Source organism: Arachis duranensis, chromosome 10 (assembly GCF_000817695.3).
Source record: "Arachis duranensis cultivar V14167 chromosome 10, aradu.V14167.gnm2.J7QH, whole genome shotgun sequence".
NCBI classification, from domain to species: Eukaryota; Viridiplantae; Streptophyta; class Magnoliopsida; order Fabales; family Fabaceae; genus Arachis; species Arachis duranensis.
Window position 1 is genome coordinate 15,696,776 of NC_029781.3, and position 9,184 is coordinate 15,705,959.

Consider the following 9,184-nt stretch of genomic DNA (forward strand, 5'->3'; position numbering starts at 1 on the left):
AAATTCACAAACATTAATGTTTCTATAATTATAAATATATAATAAATATAATTATAAACCAAATTTTTTGAAACAAAATAATAAAATTAATATTGCCAATAGCAAAACATATAATATCTTTAAGTTTATAATCAATCAAATATAAAATATAATTCAAAATATATCTTAGAATATCTTTAATTATCATCTTCATTTTTTTATAGATTAATGAAAAATAGACTGGACAAAAAAAATATCTAACCCAACATAAAAATCTGCCCGTTCCATCAAAACTCACAGATTAAGCGGTACGAGTTAGACAAATATTCTAAATTTAGCAGTATTAAATTTTTAACCTTACTCATCCTTTTTGACAAATTACAAAGATTGGCTCGGTAAATTTTGGCCCATTTGCCACCCCTTTTGGTGACAATCTAAACATTGATACATCACATAGCCATTGTAGTAATCAGCGAGGCATTAGAGTGTTTCTCAATAATTACGAGATCCACACAAAAAACGTTCTAATATAAAGAGAATTCTTTTCTTTTTTTTTTTGGACAATGCCATGATGGGCTAGAAGAGAATTCTTTGTGAAGCGTTTCTTTTCATTTTTTTTTGTCTAAAGTACTTCTTCTCCGAAACGACCTATTCAGATTTTGGCCTTGTTATGAAAACTCAAACCTTAAATATCTTTGGGCCTTAATATTGATTTATTGCATCAGGGCTTAGTAGTAACTCTTTTATCAGGAACTAGTTGAGTGTAAGCCCAAAAGAACAAAAACATGTGTCTGTCCCATCAAATGCAGTAATCATGAATAATTTAGAAGTTAGAACTATGACCAGGAAAAGAACCAAACGTTAGATTTTGTGTTCTTAAAGAAGAGGCTTTTTTCTTAATCCATGATAAATATTGAACCTCAATTACCATTCTACTTCTACATTTCTACCAACTTCTTTTGTTCATTAATCAGTATCGACTTTACAGGAACCTTTTTAAAGTATGGACTAACTGCATAACAAAAATACAGCTGAATCATCATCTATTCTGGTAGCGATATAAGTGTTTTGGCAGCATGACGCATGCTATACCAGATATTATTATTATTCCAATAAACTAAAGGAAAATATATATATTTACTCTATTACTACAATAGATTCAAATATTAAAATTAATATTATCTGAATAAAAAGATATAATAAAAAAAGCATATCAGAAAGCCTTATCAGAATCTATTATTGCAATCTATAGTAACACACTAAGACGGCTAAGGACACTAGTGCCCATTCCCAAAATAATTATAGAGTACACACACAATATATATATATATATACTAGCAGAAGACCCGTGCATTGCACGGGTTGAAAATTTCGGTTCTTCTCAATGTTTTTGGATTGTCCATTTTTAAGTTAATAAAAAGTACTTTTGTTGTTTAATTCTTAACTAAATGTAACAGATTTGTTTACTCTATCACTACTCAATACATAAGTATTTTTTCCTAACTCTTCATAGTTGCATAAGTATCGTTACTTTTCAAAACATTAATTTTGATGAGCACGTCTTAGAATTGGCTATAGAAATCCTGTCTCATAGAACATTGTATCTTGTTCAACTTCATAAATTATGCAACAACAAATACAACTTAAAAATATAAACAACACAATTAAGAAGATAAACATAAATAAGAACAAAAACCAATATAATTTATGTATATAAAAAGAATTCTTTCATCGCATTAAAATTTAAGGAAGGGAGCAATTGAAATTGAACCGTATAAGATTTTATAGGGTTTTTCACGTATTACAACAAAAATATATTATTATTCAAATGCATAAAATTAAATCTTCTAACATTGAGATAAATAAGAGTCAAAATTGAGAAAAATCATCAGTAATCAAAAGAGTAAAAATTGCTTTAGTTTCATACTTGAACCTAAACAAATAATATCAAGTTTAAAAAAAATTTCATACACATACGCAAGTCGCAAATTTATTGACCTAAGATCTCAAATGCAAGTAATTATCCTAACACAATAAGAACAGAGTTATTATTATAAAGTATATAGTTAAACGTATTCTACAGCAAATCAACTATTCATAAGTAAACTGTTCGAATAGAATCACAACAGCCTGAAAAATATGATAAGTGAACGAAGTTATTAATCCACTCGAAAACAACTTATTAACTAATAATTTGATTATGCGTATAATGTTAATACAACTCCTTGTGTTTTAAAATAACAAAATTATATTGTTATGTAGATTCAAACAAATATCTATAAATTAATGTTATTCTAATATACGTTAATAATACATGGTGTCCTAAATTTTTTTTCTTGTTAAAAATTTTTATTTATAATTGTGCCATTAATATCACAATTGTGTATTTAGAGAATTGCGTATTTGACTCTCAAATTGACACTCAAATTGACACGAGAGAGAGCTAATAAGATCTAAATATTTTTTAAATTACTTTATCCAATAAAAAAACAATCAATCGAATAAAAAATCATGACTGATTTTGTGGTATACACATATCCTTGTCAACACTTTAAGTATATGCCTTGGTAGGAACACTATCAAAAGAAGATAAACACATGCACCAAAAGAGGAAATTATTAATAATATGATACAACTGATAAGTGTCTTAAAATTAATCCAAAACACAAACATATAGAACAGGTAACATTTCAGAAAACTCACTAACACATAGAAATGATTAGTTTGGTGTCACAATACCAATGCTAAAATGATCAAAGATTAGTGCACATTTCCATTTAATTCCTAACAACAGTTCTTTATAACCTCATGGGTAACTGTTTATAACCTCATGGGTAATACTCATGTTAAACTAAGGTAACAATGAGTATTTATAATCCGAAAAGTAAAAAATAATTTAATAAAGGAACAACTGCCAGCCGGAACATTTATTGCACTGAGAGTTAATATTTTGAAACCCTTTGAAAATCTGAGTGAACTCTATGTCTACCTAAGTCCTCACCAGAGGCCCCTGTTGCTACTCGTATAATATCTTCAATAAGTGCAAAGTTCTCCAATATATCAACATGAGCACCACTCTGGGTTCCCCTTCCTTCGAGAAGATTAGCCGGAGCAGCGTCTTCATACTCCCTTACGAACGTTTAGATGCTTGAAGGATTAAAGCGGGTTTTTTCCCGCCAGCCTCTTGCACAAATGAAACCAGCGCTTAAAACAGGAACGGTTTCATCCCAATTGGCATTATAAACTCCATCCTTTAAAAAAGAGTCCTCATCTCCACCAATTGCTGATGTGTCGATCTGAAACGGAATGTAGCATTCCGATTGGAAGGTTGACTTATAAACATAGACTCTTTACGTTGGAATCCCGACCCCATACATAGAGTAAATCTCCATATTTGGAGCATGTGGTAATCTGCAGCAGCAGGACAAAAATATAACACAAACCATAAAGAGAAGTAGTATGAATAAATTACGGATTTTAAAAGACAGCAGGATACGACATTATAGAAGATAGCAAAAGCAGGAATCTATCAATGCCCCAAACCAAGGTAATAAAATGATTAATTACGTAGTAGCTATGTGCCAACAATAGTCAAATTCTAGATTGGCAGTCTTCTTGTGTGCAACTTCTACAAAATGTTTACTAAAGCAATTAAGTATAGGATCTCACCTTGTTTCTAAGGGGTTAGACCAATATTTGTAATGCTTGTATTTTGGGTCATCCAAATTATCAGCAATCCCACGAGACAGTTTTCTAATAATAATGTTTATTTAACTCATTTTGTGCACTGTAATAAACTTCATTATTTCTAAATTTATTCCAGAACTTGTAGTTATATACTTTAAATACTCAAACTAATTTTAGACATTATACTTATATTATTGCTGTAGCTTTTTCCAACAACAAATTGAAGAAAAGAAAGACCCAATAGAGCAAGGGTCCCAATAAATGAATACATCATAAGAAAACTTAAATAAATCTAATGCCTACTAACCTGTCGAAGCTATTGGATCACCTCACAATTGCCATAATGAAAGCAAAAAGACATCTCCATGACCACAAATCTAGCTTTTCAATTTGACCCATATTCCAATCAGCAATCACTCCCACAAATCATCTCCCTCCCTAAATCCTACCCTAAATCAAGTGTGTATGAGTATTAATAGCTCAATAGTTCAGTGTACATTATAGAAAATTGAGTATTAAAATCAACGAAAAATTACAAAACTCATATTTAAAACACGCAAACCCCAATGGGAAATCAGGAACACAATTGCAAACTCTAATAAAATCACTGCATACTGAAAACGAAGAACCTAACAGAAAATCGAAAAAGAATCTCTCTTCATGAAGACAGAGTTCAGAAAAAGAATCAAAATTATTCAAAGCTACTATGAATTACATATTAGAAAACCAAATCCAATCTGATGCCTACAATTTCTAGGATATTCAGAGAGCATTTGAAGTGTTTTTATATGGATTGTATATAGATCTTATTATGTGTCTCACTTTCATTTGTGTTTTTTTTCACATGCTTCTGTTCCAATTGCTGCTAGAACCAAAAAATTAGCCAATACAATTGCACCCTATAAATACATTAACTTATTTTTACACACCTATAAACTTTCACATATCATAAAAAGGTAAAATTTATAAACCCACACAAAAGAAAACAAAAGAATAATTTATATAAAAAATAAGCAAGTACTGGTCTTAATTAACTTACCCAAAAGTATTTTATCTCTGAACCCAAAAACTGCTGCACAATTGAAGAACAGGTAACTGAAGAAAAAAGGTAACAAAACCAAATTTGCCTCTCAATTCCTTTGTGTGCAAAATCAACATGGACCCCACAAGAACACCAAATAGTTTTATAAGAAATAAACCAGCTCCTTTCAATGAGATAAAAATTAGAATAAAGAAATGAAGGAAATAGGTAAGGAAGCGTTACTTCGCGACTTTTTGAAGGCTGGTGTAGGATTTGAGCACATTGGATTGCGTGACTCACAGGATTTTGGATCTCTCTGAAACACAAAATAGAGAAAACCCATCATAAAAAAGGGAAGGAATAGCAACTTGCAACAATCCAGGACGAAATCAAGACACAATTTTTCGCACTTCAACTAGGGAAAGCAAAAACAGATCGAAATAACACAATTCTTTAGGGTTTAAAGAATTTTCCACTGTTTTAACACAATAGTTTTTCGAAATTGAAATCATAAAAAGGCATAATACAACAGTTAGAAATATAAGAGATAAATAGCTCCAATCTGAAGCAAATGGTGAAAAAAAAGACAGAACAACAACACTTATTAATTATAGTGTTCAACACCCAAGTAAACAGAAGGAAAAAAAGATTCAGACAAGGAAAAAAGAAATAAATAAAAGAGAGAAACAAAATATGTATTTAGAAGTAAATAATCAAGAAGATAAAATACCATAAAATAAGAAAACCAGAAAAAAAATATATATTGCCACTCAGGTTATATCACTATGGACATAATGACAAATTACTTTTTTATTATGTCTTTGCATGAATTTATAACAAAAATAAATGATATTAATCAATATGGCAACAAAATGCTTGAGGAAAAAGCAAGATGTTGATGAATCTTGATAATCTTGTGTTTTGACCACAATGTATAAGACAACAAAAAAAAGTAGGATGTGATCTTTCAAATATAGAAGGGTACCTGATCAGCAGAGAAAATGGCCCAAGCTGAGGGGCTTGTTGAAGAGAACACTTCCCCTAACCAAACTCACAACACAACGGAGTCCTTGAATCAAAGAGTATCCAGCAGCCAAACCATTAGCAACTACCAAGAATCTGCAAAGTTTTTTAATCCATCAAAAACTAATGAATTTGGACAACAAAACATGCAACACTTTTATTGCTAGAAATTAACATAGAACATAGATAAATAGATACTTACACCAAAGCCTTAACATCAGTGAATTTAGCTTCCTTCTCAAAGGAGAAAAACACCTTCACTTGTGAATCAGTTCCATAAGAACAGCTGCAACAACTCCAAGACCAAGAATCATAAACCTTAACACCAACTCAGCTATCTTGATCCTCTTATCCAACAATTTCAGGTTTGTGCTATGGTACATTGGAGCTGTTCCAGGACTAACACCTACACCCAAATAGCTCATTTTCTCTAGACACTAACAATGCAAAAGAAAACAATGGATATGAACACCAACCACTAAATTCTTCACCACTTAAATAGACACGGGTTTTAGTTCAACACCCAAGAAAACAGAAGGAAAAAAAGATTCAGACAAGGAAAAAAGGAATAAATAAAAGAGAAAAACAAAATATGTATTTAGAAAGTAAATGATCAAGAAGATAAAATACCATAAAAATCAGAAAACCAGAAAAAAAAAACAATAAACCAGTGAATACAATTGCATCCTATAAATACACTAACTTATTTTTACACACCTATAAACTTATTCAACAAAACTATCAAAATAGCTATAATAACTAACTTCTTTATCCATTATTAGAAGCCGAAGAAAAGCATGTTCTTCATTCTCCTCCCTATGATCAATTAAACTCCTCATTCCGATGATTCTAAGTGTTATCTTCTAACATTCCTTCCAGGGGGTGAGATTAGAGAGGAGCTTTTTTGAATCAGTTGACACTAAGCATAGTTCATTTGTTTCATCTATCACACAAGCAGCAATACAAACAAAACCACCCAATTTTCAGAAGGAAATCAGAAGGGAACGGATAAACAGGACCAAAAACAATTACTGTTACTGGAACACAACATCTTATATCGAAACAAAAAATCCAATTTTCAAAATAGAATCAGAAAAGAACGCCCAAACAGGGACAAAAACAAATCTTGTTAATTGAAAGGAAACTTGAGTATCAAAGTAAACAAATATCAAAGAATCTGAAATAAGTCATAACCACTACATACCTACATCACAGGAAATTCGGACTGAACAGTGAAACACGTCACATGATGGAAGGGGACAGAGAAAGGACAGGGCCGCCGTAAAAATTCCCACCTAACTTGTTGTTTCCCAAGATAAGAGAGCGGCAGAGTGACATGAAGCCTAGGCTGATTTCCTCTTGAGAACTACCACCGATCTTTAAATGAATCTGACAAATCAGACCAAAAAAAATTTGTTCCCAGCATCCTTTTCCATGAACCCTAATCGCACAGGTAGCTATATCAATAAGGGTTAGGAAAAGAAAGAAACCTGAAACACCAAGATATCATAGCCAAAAACAGATCCAAGATGGGGAAGAACTGGGAATGGAGATTGAAGCTTACCGAATGAATGGATTGATGAGAGTAAGGCTTGTCAGTCAGTATCCACGCATCTACTGCTAGCTTTCATCTTTCTTAGTCTTTACACGACCTTACCTAGGAAAGGTTATTGAAAGCTAGGAGTCAGTTTGATATTCTAATAAAGTACCTAAAATTAGCTAATTACCATACAATCAAATTAAATATCAATGAAACCCGTTAAACCTTAAAACCCAATGATAGAACAGCACAAGCAATACTAATGAATTAAGTGTTTTGCATCATCCTAATTAAGGCACTTGTTTCCTTTTTACTCTAGGAAGATCAGATACAGATAAAAAATGACAAAAATATGGCCTCATAAAAAGGGATAGTTAAGAATGAAGGCGAAATATATCAAACTTACACTGGGGGCAACAACAGGAAGGCAGAAATTATGCTTCCTGAGCAAGAGAAAAGAAAGTAATTAAGATCAATCATGATATAGTAGATACAATTGAAGTAATTAATTTATAAGAGTACTCCGTACAGAATGGAAGGTAGAAAAAATATTAGAAGTCAAGGCTCTCTGAAACACAAAATAGAGAAAACCCATCATAAAAAAGGGAAGGAATAGCAACTTGCAACAATCCAGGACGAAATCAAGACACAATTTTTCGCACTTCAACTAGGGAAAGCAAAAACAGATCGAAATAACACAATTCTTTAGGGTTTAAAGAATTTTCCACTGTTTTAACACAATAGTTTTTCGAAATTGAAATCATAAAAAGGCATAATACAACAGTTAGAAATATAAGAGATAAATAGCTCCAATCTGAAGCAAATGGTGAAAAAAAAGACAGAACAACAACACTTATTAATTATAGTGTTCAACACCCAAGTAAACAGAAGGAAAAAAAGATTCAGACAAGGAAAAAAGAAATAAATAAAAGAGAGAAACAAAATATGTATTTAGAAGTAAATAATCAAGAAGATAAAATACCATAAAATAAGAAAACCAGAAAAAAAATATATATTGCCACTCAGGTTATATCACTATGGACATAATGACAAATTACTTTTTTATTATGTCTTTGCATGAATTTATAACAAAAATAAATGATATTAATCAATATGGCAACAAAATGCTTGAGGAAAAAGCAAGATGTTGATGAATCTTGATAATCTTGTGTTTTGACCACAATGTATAAGACAACAAAAAAAAGTAGGATGTGATCTTTCAAATATAGAAGGGTACCTGATCAGCAGAGAAAATGGCCCAAGCTGAGGGGCTTGTTGAAGAGAACACTTCCCCTAACCAAACTCACAACACAACGGAGTCCTTGAATCAAAGAGTATCCAGCAGCCAAACCATTAGCAACTACCAAGAATCTGCAAAGTTTTTTAATCCATCAAAAACTAATGAATTTGGACAACAAAACATGCAACACTTTTATTGCTAGAAATTAACATAGAACATAGATAAATAGATACTTACACCAAAGCCTTAACATCAGTGAATTTAGCTTCCTTCTCAAAGGAGAAAAACACCTTCACTTGTGAATCAGTTCCATAAGAACAGCTGCAACAACTCCAAGACCAAGAATCATAAACCTTAACACCAACTCAGCTATCTTGATCCTCTTATCCAACAATTTCAGGTTTGTGCTATGGTACATTGGAGCTGTTCCAGGACTAACACCTACACCCAAATAGCTCATTTTCTCTAGACACTAACAATGCAAAAGAAAACAATGGATATGAACACCAACCACTAAATTCTTCACCACTTAAATAGACACGGGTTTTAGTTCAACACCCAAGAAAACAGAAGGAAAAAAAGATTCAGACAAGGAAAAAAGAAATAAATAAAAGAGAGAAACAAAATATATATTTAGAAAGTAAATAATCAAGAAGATAAAATACCATAAAAATCAGAAAACCAGAAAAAAAAA

At 31.5% G+C, this 9,184-nt stretch overlaps 1 long non-coding RNA gene and 2 pseudogenes across 1 annotated transcript; all 3 read right to left on the reverse strand.

Annotated features, from left to right (window-relative positions):
- Positions 1–2,729: 2,729 nt before the first annotated feature.
- LOC127739638 (uncharacterized) lies at positions 2,730–4,546 on the reverse strand. Its single transcript, XR_008004480.1, has 2 exons — positions 3,974–4,546; positions 2,730–3,390 (listed from the first exon to the last, which is right to left on the reverse strand). It is a non-coding gene; the product is annotated as an uncharacterized LOC127739638 (long non-coding RNA).
- Positions 4,547–5,219: 673 nt separating this feature from the next.
- On the reverse strand, positions 5,220–7,333 carry LOC107470812 (CASP-like protein 2B1; annotated as a pseudogene).
- Positions 6,953–9,095, reverse strand: LOC107470813 (CASP-like protein 2B1; annotated as a pseudogene).
- Between the last annotated feature and the right edge of the window lie 89 nt (positions 9,096–9,184).